Source organism: Aotus nancymaae, unplaced genomic scaffold (genome assembly GCF_030222135.1).
Source record: "Aotus nancymaae isolate 86718 unplaced genomic scaffold, 86718_ANA_hifiasm-v0.15.2.pri h1tg000108l, whole genome shotgun sequence".
Taxonomy (NCBI): domain Eukaryota; kingdom Metazoa; phylum Chordata; class Mammalia; order Primates; family Aotidae; genus Aotus; species Aotus nancymaae.
In genome coordinates, this window is record NW_026988523.1 from 8230178 (window position 1) to 8257643 (window position 27466).

The following is a 27466-nucleotide window of genomic DNA, read 5'->3' on the forward strand; positions in this document are numbered from 1 at the left end:
CCACATCTGCTTTTCTTCTGCTGACACCCTGCTATCATCTCCATCTCTGATTCCAGAACAGGGATGTATCTGGGCTGCCCCTGCATTGCCGCATGCCCTCACCAGCACTCCCTGCCTCCCCTTGAACCTTCTGGAGGCTCTGGCTGCCATTAGTGCTCAATTTATGGCCTCACAGCTGAAGAAGAAACCTTGACAGAAACAAATTGTGCTTGGCTGTATCTGCCTTCCATATTACTGCCCAGCTGGACCAATCATTTCAGAATCCATTTTAGGAATTTCACTTTTCATGATGGCAGATCAGAGTTAAAAGAAGTGGCCCACGAGTAGATGGGTAGTTACAACTTTGGCCCAGATAATCCCCAAAGTGAATAAGCCACAAAGTGAATGAGGCTTTCGTGGATAGATGAGAATTGACACTACCTTGTGAGATTGGATGAAGGAAAATGCATTTAAGAAAACTCACTTCCTTTGGGCCTGGATTCTTTTCTCATCTTAAGGGAGTTAGACGGAGCTTTGTTTAAAGAACAGAATGGCTCCCCAAGGAAGCGAGGGTAGAACAGGCAGTACCAAGCCCCTGAGAAAAATAATAATGCTCTGGTCTTACTTTCAAGCTGACCTTTGTGCTTCAAACTAAGCTTGTAAGGACTGTCATTCTCCAGCTCCTTGTGTCACTCTCTGGCAATGGGGAACCCGGAAGGTTTCTGAGTGACTCTCAGAGACAGCATAGTCATTAAGTGTACAGAATCCCTGGCTTCAAATTCTGGCCCTGCCATTTGTCACGTGTCTTGAGGCAGGTTTTGTGAACTCTGTGTCTTGGTTTCCCCACCTGTAAAATGGGGAGAATAACAGCACCTCGTTCCAAAAGGGATTGTTGAGATCGGTCCGTTTCTACACATGAAGTACTTAGATCATTCCCAGAAAATAGTTTTTGTCATGTAGATTTTAGCAATTACTTTGCTACTGAAAATAGAGATGGAGCTATTTTGGGACCCAGCTGGGGATTTCTGAACCCAGGAGAGCCTAAACATCCCCAAATCAGGTCTCAGGTAACCATTTACCATTGTTCTTCCTTCATCACTGGCAGGCCCTGGTCCAGCCAGTTGCTGAGCCTGACTCTGGAGTGAGATGCAAAACGTTAGAAGTAAAAATGCTATTTTCTCTCTCTTGCAGGCTTTTGCCACTGGCAAAAAAGATCTCTTTAGCAATATTTGACCTTAAGAACTTAAAATGAAAAGGTCAAAACATTTCAAGGAGTGGGAGCTGGGTCCCTTCCCAGCTCTTCCACTGTCACAGAGTTGGTGAATGTCAGGTGTGGTTGCCAGAGGCCCACAGGACCCCCCTCCCCCAAGAAACAGTGAAAGTAGTGGAACAGAGAGTAGAGAGAGAGAGAGGGAGGTCTCCGCAATTCTCACTGTCTCCTGGGCCTTCAGCCACAGAGAAGGATGCTGCCTGGGAGGGCTCTGTTGGGTCAGCTTGAAGACACAGCCAGAGAAGTCACCCCAGTGCTTCTCAGGGGTTTTCCTCCCTTCCCTTCCCAGACTGCAAGGATGGCTGCTGAGTTTCTCATTCTTACTAAATTAAGCTAATAAAATACAAATGAAAAAAGGTTGGGGGTAAAAAGGAGGGCATGGCATACTCTTACTTTGCATTTTAATAACTCAGGAATGGTGCCTCACACCATTTTTCATAAGAGACTGATAGTGGTCTCTTCCCCACGCCCCACTCGGAACAGATCAGGGTCCAGACCAACAGCATGCTGTCCTCCCCTCCAGAACATCCCACCTGGCCCTGCCCCTGGATGGAGGGTGGCCCACAATGAAACTCATGCCTTTGGCATGACTTGCTGGCCTCTGGAGGATCCAGCCTGGGAGGGCAACCCTAGTTACCCAAAGCATACTCCCAGGGAAACGATGCCCCTGTGGGCTGCACTGCTACGTCTTGCTTTGCGAGGGAGCCAGTTATGAGAACAAAGCCAGGCTCCACCAAGGGCAACTCCATGGAGATCAGAGCTATTTTATTTGGTCAGCCAACCTTCCCTTGAGCTGCTGCCTCCAATGCTCCAGGCCAGAGGCCTTGCAGCACCAGGGAGAGCTGGTGACAGTGTGAGAAGGAAACAGGGCTCAAGGCCACGGCCTGTCTCGAGAATGTGATGCCTCATTCCTGCAGCCAGCCTCAGGCCAAACAGGGCCTCCCCTACTCCATGAGGAGAATATATACCAACTACATTGACATATATGAGGGCACTGGTGCCCCTGATCTCCAGCCTCAAAATACACCCTTCCTGCCTGGAATTACCATAAAGTGAGTACTCTATTAATTAAAGAATCTCTACGTGCTGAGGGCTGTTAAAAGTCTTCTTGTAGAAAATGACATCTCATTTAACAGACACAGCAATTCTGAAAGGTAGGAGCTATCTACTCCATTTCACGGGTGAGGAAACTGAGGCAGAGAAGTCCATGGATTTCCCCACAGCTGCGCAGCTAGTAAGTGGCAGAGCCAAGATTCAAACTCTTTTTGGGCAGAGTTTCATCGAGTGTTTCTGCCTGGCCAGCATGGGCAGCAGGGGATGCAGGGTCAGCGGAGACTTAGAGGGTGGGGCTGGTCAGGTGGGCTTTGCAGTCACATCCCATCTGAGGAGCAGAAACCTGGCAGCTTCCAAGGTAGATGAAAAGCCGACCTGCCTCAAATTGTTTTATTTAAAGCCAGGCTCCTGACTGTTTGAAGCTGCTTGGTTTTGGCAGTGCTCTTCCCTTTTTCTCTTTTTTCGTGCTGTTTTTAAACAGCCCTCGCAGAAAAGGGGAGCGCATCGTTGCTGGGCGCCTCACTTGCAGATGCTCAAAAGACCTCTGTCCCTCCCACCCCATGGCTGGCTCCAGAGCAAGGCAGCTGGGCTGCGTGTGAGCGAGTGGGCACATGTGCTTGCAGACGGCTCTTCTTTGCAGAAAGGCAGGAAGCCCTGCATTGATCTGCACCTGAAGTATAGATACAGATGAAGTCTTTTGCTTTTATAGTGAGTTTCACCGGCATTAAACTTCATTTATATCTCTATAAATATATACGGCTTCGAATGGGAGGCTTTATGGATTGCTTTATAAGTTCCATCTCTCTGTGGCACAGACTGGGTCACCGTGAGGAAACAGTCCCTTTATAGGCAGCTCTGGCCTCTGCCCTTTTCAACATAGCCCTTTGCAGGGCTCTCATCTGGTGTTCAGGGCCTTGTGCGTCTCCCCAGCTGGCCATCTCTCCTCCTAGCACCTGGACAGACACGGGCTCTCCAGCCCTGGCGCTGCCCTCTCCTCTGTCTGCTGTGCCCTGTCACCCTGGCTCACAGCTGGCCAGTCGGGAGAAGGGAGACAGGGCACAGGACTGTCAGCTGATCTCTCCACACCTGTCCCTGGGCCCAGGCGCCACAGCTGACCTTGGTATTGACCAATTCACAGGGGACATCAGGAGGTACTTACACAGGGCAAGCTGGCAAAATCTGGCTTATTAAGGTATATGTTTTACAGAAATCCATTTAGATAAACAGGCTATCCACACAAACACTGGCACTCAGTGGCTACAGGCTTTACAATACTTCATGAAGCAGGCAGCAGCTTCTCTCCCGATGCAGTCGTGGAGATAAATTCAAAGTAATCTATATAAACTCAAGCCTTTGAACTTGCACACCGTCAAAAAATTCAAACAATTACTCTAGTCCAGCCAGGAAGTGGCTGTTAGATGTTCTTCTTTTGGAAAACATAATTATAAAGGAAGGGAAAATGTTTCATAAATAAAATTCAGAATGGCAGAAGAACCTGGAGGGAGGGGAAGGTGGAAGAAAGGAAACCCACATGTTCATGGTCTCTTGCTGACTGCAGAATAGGGCTCGGAAGCCCTCCTTAAGGCTCAAATTAATTTCAGTCTAGTACAATTTCAAGGTAATTAATTGGGAAGAGGCATTTTTCAGATATTTAAAAATACATCAGCTTGGCTCTTGGTGCTAAAAGAGTAGGAGAAAAAATAGCCAACACACGCTCCTAAAATCAAGGTGATGTAAAACAAGGGCTGGCCCAACCCATCAGCACTCGAGAAGCATATAAAATCCGGGTCAGCCCAGAGAATTGCTAGCTTGTTAAAACACCAAGTGCCCTGAGCTGCACCCAGTCCCCAGGCCATATTAAGTAGCAAGTGTCACAATCTGGGATAGAGGACACATTCAATGCCAGGCACTGTCCCAGGGACTTTGTACTCATGCCCTATTTAATTCTCTTAAAAACAACTTAAAGAAGATGTGATGATCTCTCTAGGCCTTTGCAGGTAAGGGAAGGAGGGGACACTTCTGGTGGGGAACCTCAGATTAACACAGGTTAAGTAATTGCCCAAGGTCACAGGGGCAGTATTTGTTGGAGCAGGAATTTGAAGTCCAATTAACTAACTCCGCAGGTCTTGCTTCTTGATGCCTTTGCTCCGTGGGTTCTGCATGTGTGGCCCAGAGCAGGGGAGGGATGACTAAGACACAAGCAGCAGAGAAAGCGGAAGAATGTAGGCTCTGTCCAGGCACGGTGGCTTCAGCTTATAATCCCAACACTTTGGGAGGCCAAGGTGGGAGGATCACTTTAAACCAGGAATTCGAGACCAGCCTGGGCAATATATTGAGACCCCCATCTCTACAAAAAAAAATCAAAAAATTTAGCCAGGTATGTAGGTGTATGCCTGTAGTCCCAGGTCCTCAGGGGGCTGAGGTGGGAGGATGGCTTGAGTCCAGGAGGTGGAGGCTACAGTGAGCCGTGATCACACCACTGCACTCCAGCCTGGGTGACAGAGTGAGATCCTGTCTCAAAAGCAAAACAAAACAAAACAAAAATAACAACAACAACAACAAAAATGTAGGCTCTGTTCCAAACAGATTGGGTTGAAAACCAGCCCTACCACCTACTTGCTGTGTGGCCTTGGGCAAGCAAGTTAGCCTCTCTGAACTCCTCAAGAGCTTGGTTTTATAAAAAGTGAGGGCTTTATTAAAACTTTCTGTTGGTTCTGTCTAACCCAGAAGAAAGTCATTTAGCATCACTATGCCTCAGATTTCTCACCTGTAAAATGGGGACAATGGTTTATATCATTATGTTTTACTCACTAAATGATGTAAAGTATCTAAAATGATCATTAATAGTAATGACAGAATATATTTATTAAGGGCATTCTCTGTGCCAAACGCTTGGCCAAAATTCACAGTAAGCACTCAGTAAGTATTGGCTAGCCTTATCATCAATCCATAGAAAGCTCCAAGCTGCCAGGGCCCAGAAATGTGAATTTTTAGGGGTACTAGGCCCAAAGACCAAATTCCAGCCCAGAGAGGTTGCTAAGCTTTTGTCAGATGTTAGCCATCCTGGCTTGACAATGTCCTAGTACCAGTGTGCTAGAATTTTCCCTCTTTGTCTTTCCTCATGTAGTTTGAGGAGGACACATCCGCATTAAAATAACCACAACTTCCTCCTGGGTCCTGGTAATAAACCTTTATTAAGTTGTTTATAGCCAGAGCATGAGACGTTATTATAGAAGCTAAGCTGGGGTGCCCTTGGCAGCTCTAGGATAGGGATCCCTAGGAGACCAGGCTGGAACCCTTCAATAAACTCTAATGCATCTGTTGGCTCATTTGTCTGTGACCCCAGAACTCCTTCCCCCATTAAGAAGTCTTACCTTGTAATACATAACCCAGAGACATGCTCCCCAAGGTGAGGGCTGCACCTCTTCCTATCGCTAGTACTTCTCTGGGATAAGATTGGAGCACTTCAGCAGAGAGAATAGATGAGAGTTTAGGATCCATGCTCACTCAAACTTTGGCTGTTGTACAGATTAGCAATGAGAGTCTGAATACAGAAGATAAATCCAATTCGTCCATGTGCACCAGCCCCATGTATCCTCCTCCATTTGCCTTCAGGAAGCCACCTGCTTGAACTTCGTAGGGAAAGGGAACAATTTAAAATTCAAGGGAGTGTAATCATGGGAAAGTGTCTGTTTCTTACTTGATTGGAGAGTAAAGCAGAGTCAACTGGCCAGAATTAAAGGAGGGGAACAGGAAACAATACAAGCATCCACTGATGGATGGATGAAGAAACAAAATGTGGTACATATATGAAGTGGACTATTAGTCAGCCATAAAAAAGGAATGAAGTTCTGATACATGCTATAACATGGATGAACCTCGGGGACATTATGCTAAATGAGATGAACTGGCTATAAAAGGACAAATATTGTATGATTTCACTTACATACAGTACCTAGAATAGTCCGGTTCATAGAGACAGGAAGTAGAAGTTGCCAGGGGCTGGGAGAGGAGGAAATGGAGAATTAGCATTTAATGGTAGAGTTTCAGTGTGGAAAAATGAAAATGTTCTGAAAATGGATGCTGGTGATGGTTGCATACAATGTAAATGTACTTACTGCCACTGAACTATATTTTTAAAAGTAGGGAAAGAGAAAAAGCCAAGGTTGCTTGAATTCCCTTTGCCAATTGGCATATTATTAGCTTACTGTGCTCAAAATTTACCAATACAGTTCTAATTCAAAGTCACATTTCCAAGGTAATGATATAGTGATTCTTATACATACATGATTGGAAATAGCTTTTGAACAACCCCATTCCAATTCCCCCTTCCGCACTGGACTTGCTCTTAAGAAGATGAAACTCTAGTTAGGTAGGAAATCTCATCATTATTAGCATAACCCATAATCAAAATGAGGCAAAAGTGTGTCTCTGCACTTCTGCCGAGTCATCTACTGGAACTGGTTTTGTGGATATCATTCAACTTTGTATTTCTGTACGAGGGAGTTCTCACTTTGGCTATCTTCTAACTTTCCATGACATGGTGTTTTAGCAACCTATCCTTTACTCTGTGAGATCGCAGCTGGGACGGATAACTCAGGAGACTTCCCCTCAAAGAGCTGGCTCAGTGCATTGAGTGCATTCTCTAAGGCAGGTGACCTCAGAATGGGGCAAAGCCCTGGAAGAAGGTGCTAGAGTAAGGTCTCCAAATGGAGAGAGGCAGAGGACGTCGGCACCTTCTGAACATGTAAATAGGTCTATGACCTACCTAGACACATTTTAACCTCCACTAAAGATTCTAATTTACTGAATAATCTGCCAGAAACTCTGATTTCCTTGTTGAAGACCCTATGTGCAAATGGTGCACAAAATTCCTCATCTTTATCCAGTGGCCCTTAAATGAGAGACAGGGTAAAAGAGAATTAGATAGGCAAGGTGTCCAAACTGGTTATACGTGTTTGTATGTGTGTGCTGATACCACACACATGCACGTGTGCACACACACACACACACACACACACTCCCCAAAGTTACCAAACTTTCTGATAACTCCATTACTTCTTAATGGTAAAATGCAAAAGAGTATTACCTCACCTAGCCCACAACCCAAGGATGGGAGCAGGGTGAACGGAGACATCCTTGGATAGAGCTGTGTTGGTACGTAGGTCTCTGTATATGGCTTCTGGTTCTAAATTTACTCTTAATAAAGAGAAACAGCACCCTCCTCAGCCATGACCTTTGTGGATAGGGCTGAATTTCATGGCATAAGTTCTATCACAATGAACTCTTCTCTTTCTTTCTTTACTAAGCTCACATGGGTACTCTTTCCTCAGCTTACTCTCCTGAAGCCCAGGTGGGGAGACTCATGACCAGCCACCCGAATACTCAATTTCAAGTTTTTAATGGAAATTTCAAAATCATCTCTATGAACTCCATCAGATAACTCAGGTAAGTTCCGAGGCAGTTGCCTGCAAGGGCTTCCACAATTTCTGTTCAGATTTGATTGTTGATTTCCATGAACACAATTGAAATGACCAATTGGCTTTCTAACACATGACCTTAAGCTGGGGTATAGAATGTACCCCTTGCACATCTTTGCTACTAATGCATTAAAAATAGCCTCAGAACTCTGAGGTGTTCTCTGAAAGTCTAGGGCTTAGATACCACATCTATTAAGTAATACATTCAGCAATATATTTCCACTGCAAATGTAGCAGCGTAAGCTATGGTGATACAAGTCAGAAAATGATGGGATTGGGGGAGGGGAAAAATTGGAAAGAAGCACAGGGAGCTTTTGTATACCTTTCTTGGAGTACACAAGTGTACACAATTGTCAAAACTTAATCTGAATGCTTAAGATCCGTGCATTTTATTATATACAAATTATACCTCATTTTTTTCAACAACAACAAAAAAGTAATAGTGGCCCTTTCCAGGTAAAAGATGGCAACCTTCGCCATGGAGAATAGGGCAGAACAGCTGACCTCCTCCTTCCATCTTTCCCCACCACTTCTCATCTCCCCAGTCCCAAGAGGCAGCCCAGCAGTCACCCCTGAGCAGTGAAGGAGAGCTGGGCATGAGAACTTAATGGCTTTCTCTCCAGGACGCTGGCCAGATGTGACGGCCAGGAATGTTGCAGGAGTGGCTTTATATGTGAAGTGGGTTTGCACCCAGTTTCCCACATGGTTCTATAGGTGGTCAGAGCCCAGCCCTCTCCAGCTCCTTAGTTATCCTTGCCACATTCAGAGCCACAGAGGACTCAACGAAGGTGGTTCCAGAAAACGTTCATAGGAGAGAGCAGTCACCAAACACCCAAAGCCACGACATCTATGGCAACATGCCCCAGATAGGGAGCCTTCAGCTGGGATTTCTGGGGCATGGTAATGTGGCAATCAGGTACATGACATCAGTTCAGCCTAGATGCCACCAGCCCAGGGGTCTCTCTTTGCAGTAAGCCCAGAGAGCTCTTCAACTGGCTCTTGGCCATCTTCTTAGCTGCGAAGTAGAGGCCATCAGCACCTTGAGACTTCTGGCTGATTCTCATTCTTCACCAGGGTGAGGCCATTGCTCCACACTGAGTTCCCTCAAAGGCTTTGGCTGAAAGCCTGTCCTTTGGGGACCAATCCATCCCTTCTCTTCTGCACAGGAGCATTACTGCATTTCCTAGGTGAGGGTATATTAGCAGGCTAGAAGTTCTGTTTCTGCTTTTGCTATCCTCTGGCCTCCCACTTTAAGTGTCTATGTCTCTCCATTTATAAAATGGGTCCAATAATGTCACCGAGCACTTTTTTTCAGAGAGAATTTAAGGGCATTAATGAGATAATGACCACTAAGTATGGTGACTTCAGCAATAAACAGTGGCTTTGGACAGGGTCCACTGCAAGGGCATAATTTTTTTTAAACCCTCAGGGATGTGTCATGCAGAAATCCATCCACTCACTTGTTCAAACTGGAAGATTTCAAGGACAGGAGGTTTTGGAGCATTAAAACATTGAATGAGTCAATGTTGGTTTCTGATGCCCTGCATTTGTCTATTTCAGTCTTTCTTCTCTACCCTTACAACCTCTGACTTCACTCTCTTCCTGACTGCATTCTACTTCCTGCCATTCTAGGGAGATGCTAAGATTTCTGGATCCAATGCCAAGTACAATAAAAAAGAAAAGTGGTGCCATTTCACTCAGAACTACATCTCTCACCCAGAAGGCTCCCCAGCCAGAGGCGGAGAGTATTTTCTTCATCTTGGAGAAGGGACCCATTGTGCTGAATTAAAAGTAAGACAAAAAATTGCCATTCTAGGGTTCATTTGGGGTTGGAAAGAGTGAACCACTCCCCTGCCTGTGTATCTCCCCTGTCTCAACACACTTGAAGAAAGTGACCAGAACCATAAATAGTTAGGGGTTAAATCAAGGGAAAACTTGCTCCTACAAGAAGCCAAATCTCTTTCAAGTTCCCTGTTGGATGCTGGCTCCACCGAGACTTGAATGATCGAAGGAAACCCTCAACACCACTTGTTGAATAACTCACCCAGGTAGGTGTGGCCAGGACTGAATGGGGGAGGGGCCGGCATATAGTGTCTCCAAGACCATACCAAAGCAGATGCAGGAAATTGCCTGAACATACTCCAGAGAGGCAGAAAGCAGGAGAGAATAGAGAAATACCCTGCAAAAAGTAGTAGCAATGAAGAAGGAAGTAATAATGAGCTACTGACTACAGAGCCTCTCAGTGCTGAAGGAGAACAGAGTACCACTCCACGCCTTCCTGAGTCCGGGACAAGTCTAGATTTGTTTCTGCTTCCCCTAGACATATAGAGACACACCTTTCTTCTGAGCTGTTTTTCACTGCCAGATGCCCCAGAAAACAGGGCAGAACAGACTTTGTCCTCTTTCCAACCACCCATAGCCAATGATGACAGAAAAGTGGAGGGTACCTCCTGCCTTCTGCAAATGTAATATAATTCACATTAGCCAATCTCTGCAAAGCTCAAGACACTGGCACTTTTCTACCACCATGAAGTCAGAATGGACCTCAGTCCCCCAGAGCCGCCCCAGCCTGAGCCTCACCTGTTGCACCTGCCCACTTGCCATCGGTTCACATCAGAAGAGAAAGTAAAAGGTCAGCCTGGGCTCTCTCCACAGCAAGAGCACAGAGAATCCTAGGAAACTGACATTTAAGAAACCACCTCCTTAAAGCTCTCTCAGAGATGCCCAACTTTTAACTCTACTTCCACTCCCAACACCCCAGGCTTCCTTTGCAACACTTTCCCACCATGGATGGCTTGTCGGGAGAGAGTTAAAGAAGGTGCCCGACTTATTCCCCAAACCCTCTCGATTATCTACAGACAAAAAGAACAGCCCTACATGGAGACACGCAGAAACCACCGGCAATTTAGCTCAGACCTCACCTGTCTTATGCAACAGTCCACACGCACATACACATACACACACACACATCCACAAGGCCAAAGTCCACATCCCCCTTTAATTCGGTAAACATAGTTTTGCGCCTTTCTTTTCCCTACGCAGAACCCGAGTCTACTGGCAGCAGAGAAATAGACGTAACCTTAGTGCCAAACGCCTTGCAGGAACACACAGACACACAGGAACCAAAATGCATCTCATAGCTCTCCTTGGTGCTGAAATCACGTTAGCGAGAAAATCAAAGGAGCGAGTGCTCCGGACTTACCCAGGCTGGGGGTGGGCGGCCGAGGAGCGAGAGGAGCTTCCTGGGAAGAAAATTGTTGTCTGCTCAGGCTGGAGCCAGCTGAAGCGCTCACCTAGAGAGCCCACCTCTCTCCCTTCTCTTCCCTTCCTCCTTTTCTGGGAGGAAGAGACAAGGATCTACAAAAGAAATGAAACCCAAGCTGTCAGGGCTACGGGTGGAAGGAGAATGAGGAGGCGACCAAAATAAGATCAAAAAGTCAGGTGGCTTCACTCCACTAGTGGTAATTCCTTGGGTCAGGGAGGACCCCCTTCTCTTACTCTCCCTGGGTCTGCCCGTCTCCTCTGCGTGTTGAGCAAACAACCTTAGCACAGTCGGTTCCTGCCTCTGACGTGAAAGAGAGGAGGAAGCCTGGGACTGCTTTGCTGTCTCTCTCTCTCTCACGCGCTCTCTCTTTTCCCCTCTTGCTGAAATTTCAGCAGCATGATTTTTTTTTCAGCCTCAGTTTTTTCCATCCCCCTACAAGCAGCCCCCTAGTGGACAGAAAAGAAAAGCATCCTAAATCCTCTTGAATAGTCCAGATTTAGGCATAGGAAACTCCCCGCACCCACCAACTCTTGGGGCTGCCTCTGCATAGCCAGGGTCCTGAAGAAGATAGAGGCTTCTGTCTGACCCACCCAGATAGGGAGAGAAAGGGAGAGGATGGGAGCTTTTGCAGATGCTTTGCCCACGATTGCAGGAGAAATCCAGGGTGGAATGGGATGGGCGAGTGGTTGAGATAAAATGTTTTGGACTAAGGTCAGTTGTGGGGTTCTCAAGCGGTTTAAGGTCCTGGCTCAGCAGAAGGAACCCTCCAAAAAGTCAGAGTTAAGAGCCATGTGAAGTATGTGTATACCTACTTCATGACCCAGGCACAGGAATGCCTAAAGAAGCAAAGAATACAGGGAACCAAGGAGATCGAGCTGGCCCTTCATCCAACTCCACAATATAGCCTTTTTTAAAGCTGGCAAGAAAAATATCTGAAAAGATATGGCCTGAGATCATCTCAGAGATAGAGACAGAAGTGACCTTGATGCACATTTATGGAGAACTTTCACAGAGAAGGGGGACCAAGGGTTCACGGCTCACAGGCTTATAAAGGATATCTAACGCTTGCTTTTAAATGTACAGCTGCACAGCCTCCCGGAAAGAGTCCTCATACTTACATCTAAAAACCATAGTCCTAGTTTCAGACTGCCACTTGCTTACTGGACATTTTGCTTCTCTATGGCTCAATTCTACTGTTTGTAAAATGTGGATAATGCTGCCCCCTCCCTACTGAATAGGAATGCTGAGGGATTGGAATGATACAGAGACATAGAACCTCAGGACTGGCAGGGAATTTAAAGGTAATCTTATCCAAACACTCTTCTTATATTTGATTCACCCCTGGCAAATAACAATAGCTAACATTTATAGAGTGCTTATACCAGGTGCTAGGCATTATTACAAGCGCTTACACGTATTAGCTCATTTAAGCCATACAATAACTCTACAATGCAGAGGCTATTATTACTATTTTACAGACTAGGAAACTGAGTCACAGAGGAATGAAATAACTTTCCCAAGATCACACAGCTAGTGAATGTCATGGATGGGGATGGAACCTGAGCCAACTGACCCTGGATCTTCCTCTTTGAATTATCATGTACTATAAATACACACTTCAGAAGTGACATTTGAAGTAAATAGAAGATAGCACCATAGTTATCATTGCTTTTATTTATGACAAAGTACCTAGATTGTTATAACACATTTATATGTGGCTGAGTTTTAAAAATAAAATATTTACCACTGTGGGTGCCAAACAAACTGTGGAAATCGCTATTACTGAATGAGAATATCCTAAGAAAATTAATTTTCTTGGTGATTTGGGTAGTTTCACATATACAAAACTGGCTTTAAATCTTACGAAATTGGAAACTATTGGGTTTTAACATTGGTTCAGAGACACATCACTCAATTTCTGTACCAAAAGCAAATTACTGCCCAGTGCCTAACACAGGGCAAGAATGGAGCTGGCAATTTGAAGAGCTGAAATGTTGCAATGCACTCAGCTAATAAGTGCTCAGTGAGAAATCAACAGTTTTTTCAGAATTTCAGAATTATGAATTCCTTAGCTGAGCTGGCTTACTTTTGCTGGCTTTATTTTTGGATCAAAAGCGGATGAAGCAGGGCAAAGATGGTATGTGACAATTAACAAATCATGATCCCTGTCCTCAACAGTTTGCAGTTCCTCAAAGGGGGAAAGAAAGGGCAAGGAACAAATTATTACAATTCAAGGGCTAAGTGCCAAGACATTGGACGGTAAGCACATGGAAAATGCAACTAACCTGATCTTTGAGGGATGGCTGGGGGAATTCCTAAGGTGTGTAGCATCTAAGCTGAGGCCTGAAGAATCCTAAGTCCTCCCAGCAAAAAGTGGGTGAGAGAGTTAAGCTGAAGCCATGGCATGTGCAAACTCAAGGAGGAGGGAAAGAGCACAACATGAAACTTTCAAAGTATTACCCTTCCACTGACAAACAGGGAAACTGAGGCTCATAAAAATTAAGTGGCTTGCTCAAGGTCACACATTTAATAAGTATAGAACCCAAATCAAATGCACATCTATTTGACTCTAAAGTCATCCTCTTTGAGAAGCATGATAATGTCTTCTCTCATCACTTAGAAGTGCCCACATCATTTAATAGACTGTTTCAATAACATAGAAGTTAACATAACTGAGTGAGGAAGTAGCATCTACCAGGAAGCTAGAAGTGTGATCTGTTACTATTAGATGAGAAGCCCAGAAGAAGGCACTAGTCAGTTCAAAAAAAGGGGGAGTTTAGGATGGCAGGATTTTTTTCTGGTAGATATACAGTTATTAAATGCATTGGGAAGTAGGAATATTTCAAAAGTACAGAGACATTAGAGATTTGCATTTGAAATGGAGATGAATGTAGAAAGGGCTAAAAGAAACTTTCAGATTAACTGCTCTGGGAGCCCAGAGGAGGAAGAGGTCCTTCTGCCTGAGGGATTATGGGAGACTTCACCTGGGAAGTGGCCATTCATCTGGACCTTAAAGAATGTAGATTCAGGAACGTGCTCCATTGCACCTAGACATTTTATAAATAGAAAACATGAGATCTGAGTTGTCTTAAAGAATAGTGAGACACTGATTAGAGGGAGAGTCTAAGATCATTGTAGGCAGAAAGATGTGAAGCTTTGGAACATGGACAGGTCCAGGAAGAGTGGAGGGGAAGTGAGATTGATGGATAAATTTGATTTTGGACATGTCAGGCTTTGGGAGAGTGAGATTATATATTGTAATAGAGCTGTTCTGGCAGTGGCTGGAGTATATTTCTGGAGCTCAGATTAGAGATTTGGATTGGTGATTTAGATCTGGAGCCCATTTACATGGACATGGTAGTTGCTGGATGGAGACCACCAGTCGGAGGGAAAAATAAGAAGACTGAGGGCAGAATCTCAACCCTATTTCCTTGATCTCTTTAGTCCTTGTGGCTAACGTGCTTGATACCCAGAAAATAGCCTCAAAATGCCTACTGAGTGTCTCATAACAATAACCAAATCTATAGCTGAAGATGATATTGGGACCGAGATCATTTACTTGTTCTTTGGATCAGTTAGTGGTTCCTTGACTTCTGATCTACTTCTAACATGAAGACCCCTCCATCACCATTCCTCTTTGGAAGCTGGTAATCATTGGTCCCTGGATTTTTTTTTTTTTTTTTTTTTGAGATGGAGTCTCACTCACTCTGTTGCCTAGGCTGGAGTGCAGTGGCACAATCTCAGCTCACTGTAACCTCTGCCTCCCGGGTTCAAGCTATTCTCCTGCCTCAGCCTCCTGAGTAGCTGGGATTACAAGCATGCACTATTACCTCCAGCTAATTTTTGTATTTTTAGTAAAGATGGTGCTTCACCATTTTGACCAGGCTGGTCTTGAACTCCTGACTTCAAGTGATCCACCTGCCTCAGCCTCCCAAAGTGCTGGGATTACAGGCATGAGCCACGTGCCTGGCTGGCCCCTGAATTTTTGTTTTCTACCTAGCGCTCCAGCCTCCAAGCCCTCCTCTACCAAACTGAGCATCTCCTTAGTTACCCAGCTGTCTCCAGAGAATCAGAAGCCACTGTGTGGTGAACTACAATGGTGGAATTTCACAAGGAAAATCCATACCATGACCAGCATTCTAGAAAGCTCTTGGATCAACTCTTCCAGGACTTGAGGTCTGGACATAGGTACTCAGGAAGTGCAACTGTGGCTTTCTTATAGAAAAGGGAAGGGAACTTAGGATCCAGCTTTGAGACATGCAAGTACAGAATAGCCAAGGGAGCCCTCAATTCCTAGGCTAACCTAGGCCCCCATCTTGCCACTGTTTCCGTGAGCATAGAAAGAGGAAGTTTGGAGTAAACACCAGATAAGACATGTGATGACCTCGGGACTCTTTCCAAGAAGGAGGAAGAGGAGCAGTGGACATTATCTGGATCATTAATCACCACCCAAAGCCTGTCCTATACAGGTAATGCTTTGGGAGCAAGTCTTCCTATTTCCCACTCATCCTTCCTACACAATTTCTGACCTTGCAAGCCTGTGTTCACCTGGCCACAGATATGTAGGATTATAAATTATTGCCCTTTCGTCCTGTGAGGATACAAACTTCTTGGGGGCCAGAACAGAGTTTGCCTTTAGGAACCATCTAGCACTGTGGGGCTCAGTCCATTCCCACTGCCAGACTGAACCTGGGAGAGGGAAGGTGTTGGAAAAGAGAGAGAGAGAGAGGGAGGGAGAGATGGAGCTGGAGGAGGGGGGAAGAGAGAGAGAAAGAAAGAGAGAGTGAGATGGGCTTCCAATTAAGTCTGCTAGGTTAAGAGAGAAAGTGGAATGAATAGACTAAAGGTTCTTCAAGGTGGAGATACTATTTGGGGCCAGTTTTCTCTTTTCTCTTTTCTTACTCCAAATATTTTTCCCATAGCAAGGGAGAGAAGGCTGGGTACCCCGTGCAGTCTTACACGTGTCTCTCCCCACCACTGGAAAGCAGAGCCCTGGTATGAGCTGCCAACTGTGTGCCTCCAATATCTCCTTACAAGAGCATTCACCACCACATTTTGTAGGCAGTGGGCTCAGGAATGTTAGGCACAGAGACCCAGGAAATAAATGGCTTCCCTAAAGCAATGAAGCAACACAGCCCTGCCAGGGAACTCCAGCATGGGGTGAGGGAGCACAAGAGTGTACAGTGTCCCAGAGTTTCCCATGGAGCCCTGCACCCACTCCCATGCACAGCACCTGACCATGTGTGGACTAGGGGAGCCTCTGCAATGGCTGGGAGCTCACGCTTTCCCAGCACCTACCATACAGATAATCAGGAGTCAAATATTCACACCATCCTAAGGAAGCTGCCTGGGGAACTCCTAGACATTTAAAATAGGGGTCTTGGCACCTTGTGATACTCACCAGGCCCATGGAGAGAGTGAAGAGCAGAGAGCAGACGTTGCCAACAGCAGTCAGATTTGCCAAATGGGCACTTCCTTAAAGTGGCCCAACTCAGGAAGGACAGCCACTTGTTAGGACATTGTGGGGTCATTCAAGCATTAGCTGGGTGGTTTCAGTGAATGACTTGTTTACTCCCTTCCAACTGAGATAATGTGGGGTTGTGGTGGCCTAATGGCTAAGGCGTTTACTTAGAAAGGACTATTGCAAGACTTGGGGCTTCTTTTCTGGGAATTGGAGGAGGGACTTCTTAGAAATGGCAGTGAATAAGCTGCTAAGTACTGGGTTAATTTTTTTAAAAGACTAAAATAAAAAGGTAACCATGAGGATAATGTAGCTCAAATGCTTACCCTCAGAAGGAGCTAGAGAAGGCCTTGTCTCCCTAAAGCCAGGGCTAAGCTGGGTTCTGTCCCAGCCTGACTCAGCAGGACTTGGTGACCTCATTGCACAATAGGGATGATGTCTGGGAAAAGTTCCGGAGAGCCAGCTGCCTGCCACAGAGACAGGAAGGTTGGAGTTACAGGCAGGCACTGGCTGGGGGAGGGAGCATGAAGAAGTGGCCACAACAAGCAAGGATGGGCAAAAAGAGCCTGGGTGGGAGGGGACTTGCCTGAACTGGAAAAGAAGGTGGATGGTTGTACAGCTCCAAGCTCTGCCAGCCCAGGAAGAGCCAGGATCTTCCTGCTATGTTAGTGGAATAGGTGGGAAGGGACCCTACCCCTGCCCCAAATCTCTCTCCTACTCTGGTCCCACGAGATGGCAAACACCATTCTGATAAACTGAGACAGCTATCACTCTGCCTGCTGAGTATCTCTCCCCAACCCGTTTTTCTAGAACCGGAACCTGCCCATCCCCCACCCCAGGCACTAACCAGGCCATTTGACCTAGGCCTGGCCAACAGAAGTTCCCCCATTTCTCTAGACACAGTGATGGATTCAGGGATAGGCACATGACCCAAGCAGGGCCAATGAAAATCTTTCTTGGAAATTAGGAAAGAGAAGCTCTCTTTCTAATGGGCTTGCCAAGTAGGGACCATGTAAGCCCAGAGTTGACCAAGGTAATCTTCCCTAGCTTTATGGAGGAATTCTATCCACAGTAACAAATAATAAGATCAATATCCAGCAGGAAATAGAGCCAAATACAGAAAGAAAAGGAGCCCAGACAATGTTGTTTGAGCTCCTAGATCCATCCATCCCTGAATTCCTAGGTAGGAGAGCCAATGAATGCTCCTTTGACTTAAGCTAATTTGTGTTGGGTTTTTGTCAAGCTGGCTTACCTTTTAAGTCTTATAAAGTTCCTGGAAAAATTCAAATTCCTGTTAAGTGTATGCCTTTAGCCAGGTGAGAAACACCTAACTGGGAACCCAAGAACCAGTAATCACCTGGGGCCTGGGAGCAGGAGCAGGAGTGCAGAATGAGTTGGTCATTCAGAGAGGAAAAACAAACACTTCTTTTCCATCATTCTGCTGGGGACAGGTACTGAGGCCATGCACTTTTCCTGGGGAGTACGGAGAGAAGGTCTAGTGGAATGGCAAGGCAGCCATTGCTACATCTGAATAGATGACAGGGAGTCATGGGGTAGACCCACCCCAGGGTGCACACCTGTTATGAAACCTGGGTGCTTACTGTTCTTTCCAGAGGGAAAGGTGCCGTACCCAGGGCCAGTTACAGCTGGCATCACAGGCCTCTGCTGCCTGCTTTGTGGAGTGCCTGCCTTGGTGAGGAGGGCAGTCCCAGGCACCATGTCCATCCATGACAGACCTGTTCTCCTCCACCCCAGGCATGGAACATCTCCGAATACTTCTCAATTCTTTTGGCTGCTCTCTGGGCACAGCTGCCTCAGATGGATCTGAGCAGCATCTTTCTATTCTGGGAAACTACAGCCACAGCCCATGTGAGCATGTTTGCACCACCTCTCTCTGAGACCAGAGTCCTGCCCCTTCTCCTCCCCTGTGCCTCAAGCTTCTGCGTGTAGTGTGCCTGGCCCGCTGCAGCCTGCCTGAGGAGGGTGGGGTGCCGAGTGATGGGATGCTAGCCAGGGAGGGATGCGGCTGAGCCCTAGCTCCCCAGCCTGCCTGCCAGCCAGCAGGAATCGTTATCTACATCCAAGAGTGAGCCAGGCTTCCCACACTAAATTAGCAAGAGCAAAGCAGATGTCTCCCTTCAGTGCAGCAAAGGATTATATGGGATACAGTCAGCTTATTTCCCCTTATGTTACAGATAAGGGCAAGTGTGGGGATCAGAGTAGCTGCCTTTCCTGGTCCAGGACCACAGCGTGGGTGGGCGGACTAAGGTCAAAGCTGCACTCACCCCCAGCCTGATTCTACTCCTCCCTGGCTACCCAGGCAGGATTTCCCTCCCCATAAACTTCTGACTCTCATTTTGTTCTTGGAGCTCTAGTATGCATTTCTTATGGTCTCTGAAGGGGGAATGGAGGCCACATTTTATGTTTCAGCTTCTTTTGTGTTGGCCATTTCGGAAACTTCACATTCTTGCCCTGCCTGCCGCCTAACCCCCGAGCCCATTGCCCTGTGGGAGAGCTCTGGTCAGAGACCCAAGCCCTCCTCCCTTCTCTAGGTGTCCTCCCCTGCTTCAGTACGTACTAAGTTCCTCATGAGTAGCATAAGGGAGTTAATGTGGTTTGATTGTTTGTGTCCTCCCCAAAATGCACGTTGAAACTTAATCCCCAATTTAACAGTATTAAGAGGTGGGGCTTTTAGGTGATTAGGCCAGAGAGGCTCCGCTTCCCTCATGGACAGGATTAGTACCCTTATAAAGGGGATGGAGACTGAGTTTCAACCCTTTTTGTCCTTGCATCCCTTCCACCATGTGAGGACACTGAGCGAGTGCAAGGCTCTAACTTCAAGGCAGAGACTGAACCTCCCCGTGCTTTGATTTTGGGCCTTTCAGCCAACAGGCCTGTGAGAAATAAATTCCTACAGTTGATAAGTTACCCAGATTCAGATATTTTGCTATAGCAGCACTAACAGACCAAGACAGGGTGGAGGGGCCAGGGTCCTTGCTGGCTTGTCATTCCGTGATCTCCCACCATCCTCAGCTTCTCAGCCTGAGTTCTGGCAGGTGAAACCTTCCCACCTTAGACGGCCTGGCTCACACCTCCCTCTCTTCAGCACTTACACTCACTGCAGGTGGTAGAGAATAATGGAGAAAGCATGGCTTCCTGCACAGCCCGCCTGTGTTTGAATTCACTCTGGCACTTATTCTCCGTAAGTTTAGAAAGTTACTTTCTGTTTTCTCATGTGTAAAGTGGAGATCATCAGCAGCTGGGGTGGGCACACACCTGTAGCCCCAGCTACTGATGGCAGGGAGGGGGACCGTGGGAAGGCGGTGTGGGTGAGGCAAGAAGATTGCTTGAGCCCAGGAGTTCATGGCTGCTGTGCACTATGATCCTGTCTGTGAATATCCACAGCACTCTAGCCTGGGCAATATAGCAAGACCCCATCTCTAAAATAAATAAGTAAATGAATTTGAGATTATAATCCTCCCTATTTCCTAGCGCAGCTGTGCAAATTACATGAATGAATTCGTGGAAAGCCGTGGGATGGCGCCATTCCACTGCAGAGTGCCTCATTCATGCTAGTTGTTGAATGCTTATACATATACAAATAAACCCTACCCTTGCTTTACTCTGAGTTGGCCCTAACTTTATGTGTAAACCTCCTTTTGGGTTAGCACCTGCCCCCTTGCCTCTTGCTTGGCTAAACGCTGATAGGATTCCATGGCTTTGGCTCTCTGGGGCTTCGTCAGCTTCTGCCAAGAAACACCTCTGAGATGAAGGAGGTAGGAGCCTGACCCGGGCTGCGGCAGACCTGGGTTTAAACTTCTGTTAAGCCACTTATGAGATGTGCGGCCTCTGGCTAATCCCTTATACCACCATATCGCAATTCCTCCTTCTGAAAGAGGGGGTTATCATGGGGAAACCCTCTTGATGGTTTATCGATCAGAGAAATCACGGATGGGTGTTTCAACAGCGGTGCCCAAACATGGTGGAAACTCAGCGAGGTGTCAAGGGTGAACATCTGTGGCACATGCCTGATCCTGCCCCCTCGCCACTCAAATGCCACCCCTCAGAGAGGTCTTTCCTGACACCCCCTCTAAAAGTGGCCTTCCCAAGGCCCTTCCCAGCACTATTTTCTTCATACGCCTTAACACCAGCTGGCCTTTTATATTTCATCTTTCCATTTGTTTATTGTCAAATTCTCTACTGCACTGACCCTCTCAGAGGGCAGGGCCTCTGCCTGAGTCGCTTCCCCAAAGCCTAAAGCGGTACCTGGCTCATGCGGACGTACTCAGTAAACATTGCCTCTTGAGAGCGTGTTTTATATCCTAGTCATTTTTGGTTCCCTCATGGCGGGTTTTATGGCAAGCGGCAAGGTTTTGAATCCAGCAGAACAGGATTTAAAACTTCCCTATTCTACCTTAAGAAATGGACTCTGAGCTCCAGTTCGTCTTTTAGTAAAACAAAGAATAATATTTGTACCACAGGGTTATTGTGACGATTAACTGAGATGATGGCGTCTAGAACGGTGACTGTCACACAGAGAAACCCTTGCTCAATTGATAAGTGCGGGAAGGAAAGACGGAAGCAACTCCCCCTTATCTGTGCCCCCACCTGCTCTGCCTTTCTTCCTGTGCTCTGCTCTTCCTCCCTTCTCCTCCCCAAGGCTGGCACACTGGGGACCCTGCTGATCCTGCAGCCACAGGGCATCCGTCTCTCTGAGTTCCTGTTGGCAGCAGCCATCTGGATCAGCATTAGAAGTTATTACCCTTTAAAGCAAGGGTCAGCCACTATTTTAGCTCAAGTGCCACAAATAGGAAACAAATTTTGCCAGAGGCACCAGAGTGGCTGAAGGAAGATTTTTCCGGTTTTCACAAAGGCGTCACCAATACCCACTGGCACTTCGGCTTTATGTTTGGCTTTTCTTTAGGGCCGTTAATATTCACTTCCTGTATCTCTTTTTACCTTTTTTTTTTTTCAATCTATACACAGTCATTCTTCTTCTCACTTCTAATTTTATATCTCTCCCTTTTTTCAGCTTTTGTCCATTTCTTCTTTCCTTAAGAAGCAAGCCATCTCGTGCTAGTCTCAGTGCCATGTATTCCAATCTTCCCTCACTGGTCCCTTACTCCCAATCCCATCTCTTCCTTTCTCTGCAGGTGGACAGAATGTGGTAAGAATTCAGTACCTGGACATAGGAGGAGGTAGAAGGCCCAGCATTGTCAGGCTCACATCACGGGAGAAAATTGATCCGACTGGTCTCCGTCCCTCTCCTTTCAAGCTGTCAGAGTGAGAGCGCTGGGTTATCCCTGCCACATGATTTTCGCCATTATCCTGTTAATAAGTAGAAAGAACCACACAGTTAGAACAAATACAAAGACAATGTACTCTGTGGGGCTTCTGAAAGAAGGCATCAGGGTTATTGGGTCTGGGATAGTTTGATTTCACAGTCTTCTCAGCCCTGTCCAAGAGTCAGTCTGTGTGTTCTGTAAACTGCACACAGGCAGCTCACAGAGCACAGGCTCTAATCTTGGTGTTCAACTGGGGACCTGTCACTCTCCCTGGGGCCAGTCACCCTACCCTTCATCATTCATGTAGAGCCTCTTGAGTTTACATTTTCTCTTTCGTCAGATGACAACAGTAATCTCTACTCTCGGCTCTGCACCCATTAGAGTGTGCTCTGGGGAACAAATGTGAGGCTGCAGGCTCCAGGCATTTGGGAGAAGGGTGGGGAGGGGCTTCAGGAAAAGTCTGTAAATGCATCCTGCTTTTTCCCTGTTAACACGGGTAAGTGGAAATCCAGATCACTTTTTTTTTTTTTTTTTTTTTTTTTTTGTTGCAAATTTGAGGAAAGCCCAGATTCAGAGAAGCAAGTCCCATCTGAGACGGAGTATTTTCTCACTTGGAATAGCACAGTTGGAAGGTGTCAACTCAACAGCTCAAGTCAGATTTTGAATACACTTGGCCTCACAGGCAAGCTATTCCTTCCTGTATCAGCATCCCAGCTTCACACATCCCATCTGAGCTGAGCCAGGGCTGGATATCAGAAGACACATGCTCCTGGGGCCTTTGCTCAGTCTGAAGTCAGGGACCTTGCCTTTGTTAGAATGTGATATGGTGCTGGGTGCCTTGAAGTGACTGGGGTCCACAGTACTGTGAACCTAAATTATCAACCACTTAAGGGTAATCCAGAAAAAGCTTTTTCTTACAAAGAATAAGCTAAGTGGCCCTGGATTTTAAAAAAATGAAAAGTGTTTTAAATGACACAGGTATTTAGGCTAAAGGAGAAAGTTAGAGGAAGATATATATATATATGCACATATACAAATGAATACATTATTATGAGCCAGGCATTGTGCTAAGCACTTTACATGCTAGATTTCATTTATTTAAATGCTTAGGAAGAAAAATGAAGGAAAAGAGTTGTCTAAGTCGCTGAGAGCATACATTTATCCTGTACCAGAGAATGAAGATGAATGAAAAGCCCTGGTAAAAAAAAGTCGGTAAAAGGATCCTACACAGAGACCATTTTTAGTCTGGGCTGCTAGCCAGAGGTATCTAGAAGAAAGGAAATAATGAACTTGTAGAATGTCAGAGCTGGAAAGGGCCCCGTAATGCATCTTGCCTAACTATCGTCTGTTCCATCTTACAGATGAGGCTGCCGAGGTCTGAAGAAGGAAAGTGGCACACCCACTGTGACACCGTTGGTTGGACCCAGTGCTCACTCCTCGGCCAGAGATCTTTCAGGAAAATCTCCCTGAATCTCTCACCAGCTAGATTTTCTTTTATTTTGAGATGACTGTTCGTATGTTGCCCAAGCTGGTCTCAAACTCCTTGGCTCAGGCAGTCCTCTTACCTCAGCCTTCTGAGTAGACAGGACTACAGGCACACAACCCTGTGTCCATCAGGCAGATTTTTAAGTCACCATATTTCATCAACCAGAAAAGTCATCTCTCCTGGAGTGCCATGCATGTCTCTGCTGTTCACCTGTCAACCTGTGAATGAGTAATCGCCATCTGTTGCCATTGCCACACATCACATAAAACAGGCTCTTTTTGCTGATGCCCAGGCTTACTAATCCAGCACTAGAAGTGAGGTGCCCTCCCTGGCTTCCTAGTGCATCTACTCATGGAGCCAGCCAGCCAGCTTCATCCTGGATTATGATCCCAATGTCTTCATTGAGGTCTGGCCCCTAAACACAAGAAAGCCAGGCTTGGCATCTGCCATTTGAACCCGTTTGTGCTTCTTGGGACCTTAGATTCACAGGACATTCAAGCCGATAGAGAGCCCACATGGTATCTGACAACACCACCAATTATAGAACAGCAAGATGACTTACCCAAAAGTGGCACAACTAGTTAAAAGCTGTGATGCCAGTGCCTCTGCTCGCTTCCTATAGGAAAGAACTAGTATTGATTATGGTCGTGTACTAGTAGATCATGAGTACTGATGGATGCTGGGAGAGTGCCACTGCTGGGACCACAGGATGAGGAGAGAGGAGTGGCTGGAAAGAGCGGCATCCACACAGCCAGATGCTCGTGCACTGCGCACCTGGCCAGGGAGGCTGCAGGAGCTCTGCTGCCTTGCATTTGCCCAGAGAAACACTTTATACTGTACAACTCATTTACATCTCTTTTGACCTTTAGGAAAGACACAGAACAATAATTCTCAGCTCCATTTCCCAATGAGGTTGTACAGGCTCAAAGATAAATAATTGATATCAAATAACAATACGATTTAAATGTAAGTTTAATATAAATAATAAATGATAATAATGTAGTCTCAAATAATTGATTATGTTCACACAGCAAGTAAGTTATGGAGACTAAGGTCCCATATCTCTAGGGCTGTGTTTTCTACACAATAATAGCTGTGATAATAAATGACATTTGTTTAGCATTTACCAGGTGCCTCGCACTGTCATTCTAAGCTACACAAACATGTATACACGTATATATATATAATGTACATGTAACTTCTCATTCATTCTTCGTAACAGCGTTTTTAAGTTAGGTGCCCATTTCATAGACAAGAATATCAAGGGACAGAGATTAAAATAAAGTTCAAACCAAAACCATATTCAAACAGCAGTACTTTCTTTGTTTAGGGATTTCAGCTCCTGGAATCCGGCCAAGACTCACTGCCCGTGAACCATCAGTTGTAGGCAGAACTTTCCATCCCTCACGGCCTTCCACCCTACCAAACACACACATTGTCTCTCCATTCCAAAAAGGAGTGAAACTAAAGCCAGAAGTTTCATGAACTTTTTGTTCCTGGGTTGCCCAGGATCTCTCATTTTAAGCTTAATAAAAGCAAGAGGAAAGAAGTTCACTTGGGAAAGCTGGCTGCAGGTGAAAACCTCGGGGTGCGGCGCCTGCGCTTGCTGGGCGGCGCAGACTGGGTGAGCATGGAGCAGCCAAGCACCCGGCGTGTCCTGAGAACCGGGAGCTGGGCAGGCTGCTCCAAGAGCGCCCCCAGAGGCCGAGCGGGGAAGTGGCAGGGCCCAAGGCTCCTGCAGCGTGGGAGAGATGGGGAATGCGCTTAAACAACAGTGATATTAAGAGAGTTTGACGCTAATCTAGAAAGCAATAAACTGGCATCTTTAAATCCATATAATGCCCTACAATCAAAAACCAAATTATCTGGTATCAAGAGCAACTGAGCAGACAGTAAGCACAGGCAAGGAAGAGGTGGGCGTTGGAGTGAAAAATCCAGGGTGGAAAGAACATGCCAGTCAACAGGTAGGAGAGAGAAAGAGCAGGATAAACAGAGGATTTGAGAGAGGTCCCAGGAGAGAAAATGAGGTATTTGAGCAGAGCCGAGCTGCAGGATGGGGGTGGGATCGGCGTTTGCTTCCTCAGCACGGCATGATTAGAGGGCGCCAGCCTCAGGGACAGCAGGCTCCGTGTTCTGCTTCTCCAGGTCTGCAATTCTGTACCAGGGAAGAGCTTAAGGAAAGGCAATGCCACAGGGACATGTGTCCTGTGATCGGTGTCAAGAGTGTGGTGCCATCCCTAAGGAGAGGCTAGAAATCAAAATTATAGCTCTAAAAATTGGAAAAAAAATTCTTTTCATTTCTATCTATTTCCAGGTCACTAATTCCAATAATAGGATCACTCACTTCTCAATCATGCTCAACCTCAGGCATCTGCTCAGTTCATATGTTTGCAGAATGGAAGCAATATGCAACATGAATATCTACTAAAACCATGGCAGGTTCTTCCTTCTACTCTGAAGAGCTCACATTCCAAATCTGTCAGTAACTGTTTTTTTTTTTGTTGTTTTATGGAATATCTCACACAGTAAGAAGCTCAGGGCTTCAGACAAATGAGGAGATAACACTGCATATGTAATTCAGTCAGAATCCCAAGCCAAGAGTTTGTGATGCTGAGCTGAGAGATCCAAGGGTCTCTCAGTGTTACTGACTCTGTGTGTGTGTGTGTGTGTGTGTGTGTGCGTGTGCATGTGTGTTTGTACATCTGTGAATGTAACCCATGGGCAACAGGAAATATGAAGTGGTCTACAGCAGACACTGGTCGGCTGTCCCAAAGGTGCCACATGTGGCATGCATATGTTCACCACCATCCCCGATCCGATCTGGAGAAGCAGGGTCCTGTGACTGTCTTACTGAAGGCTCCCACCCTGGGCTTCACTCTACGTACAGGGAATAAATCAAGCTTAAGGTAATGAACTGCTGGGGGCAGGTAACAAATCTCGGGGAAAGACGGGTCCCTGTGGGCCACATTTAGATGTGCAAAGCCACCAAAAGAATAATAAACAAGGAGGGACATTCACAAAGACACAGCCCTGAGAACAAGGACAGTGGGGGCTGAGGGGTTCTTGATGAAGGATTAAGCTCCTTGGGTAATTTTCTTCCATCAGCTAGGTGAAAAATGGCACAGAGCTGCTTCTCTAAGTTTTCCGTTCTATGAGATAACTCCATCTGTGTTTATTTCCTAGGGCTGTGGCAGCAAAGTACCAGAATCCGGGTGGCTTAAAATGACAGAAATGTATTGTCTCACAGTTGCAGAGGCTGGAAGTCCAAACTCAAGTTGTCAGCAGGGCCATGCTTCCTCTGCAGCCTGTGGAGGGGATGTTCCCTTGCCTCACCCAGCCCCTGGTGGTTGCTAACAATCCTGGGCATTTCCTGGCTCGCAGGTGCAGCACCTCAATCCTTGCCTCTACCACTCCACTGCCTCTCTTCCTCTTGTGTCTGCCTGTGTCCAAATTTCCCTCTCTTCCTAAGGACATTTTTCACTGGATTAAGGTCCAAACCTAACCCAGTGTGACCTCATCTTGACTTGATTACATCTCCGAAGATTTTATTTCCAAAAAAGATGACAGTCACAGGTAATAAACATGTCTTTGCTGGGGACACAATTCAACCCATCACATCGCCTGGTTACCTTAGCCTTTTGGTAAACCTCACACAGCCTTGAGTTGTACTGTGAAGAGAAAGAGACAGAACAACAGAGGAAGTATAGCCTGCGTCCCACCCCTCTCCACTGTGGGGGGAGAGAGGGGTTCCACTGAAACCAGCTGGGGAGATTCTGAGAAAAGCAATAGCAACTGCCTCATGTACTCCTTCTCTTCCCCAATATAATTTAGAGGGCAATGACCCTCGGAAGGGGTGTGTGTGTGTGTGTGTCCCATCTGCACTTGTCCTATTCCACCTCCATCCCCAGGAAATCATAAACCTCTCGGGAACAGAACAGTGCCTGGCTCCCACGTGTATTCTCTATATTCCAGGTGCAGCTGCTGTACTCAATAAATATTTGTTGAATTGAACGGAATGAACCTAAATTGAGTCGTGGGGAACAAAGCATGCCATCACTCCTCTGGCCTTGGAAAGTAAAAAGAAGGGAATTTGTTATGAGAAGGGCCAGGGCTGGGAAAGGAGAGAAAATGATTCCCCCGAAGTACTGATGAGGCCAGCCACGTCGATAGCTCTTCCTCTAGCATGT

At 46.3% G+C, this 27466-nt stretch overlaps 1 protein-coding gene across 3 annotated transcripts in view; it reads right to left on the reverse strand.

Annotated features, from left to right (window-relative positions):
* TNR (tenascin R) overlaps positions 1–11434 on the reverse strand; it is a 429814-nt gene extending 418380 nt beyond the window's left edge. For all 3 annotated transcript variants that reach the window (XM_012444444.2, XM_064370757.1, XM_021668050.2), the window contains exon 1: positions 10985–11434. The gene's annotated coding sequence lies outside the window, so the exon portion shown is untranslated. The remainder of the gene's footprint in view (positions 1–10984) is intronic.
* Between the last annotated feature and the right edge of the window lie 16032 nt (positions 11435–27466).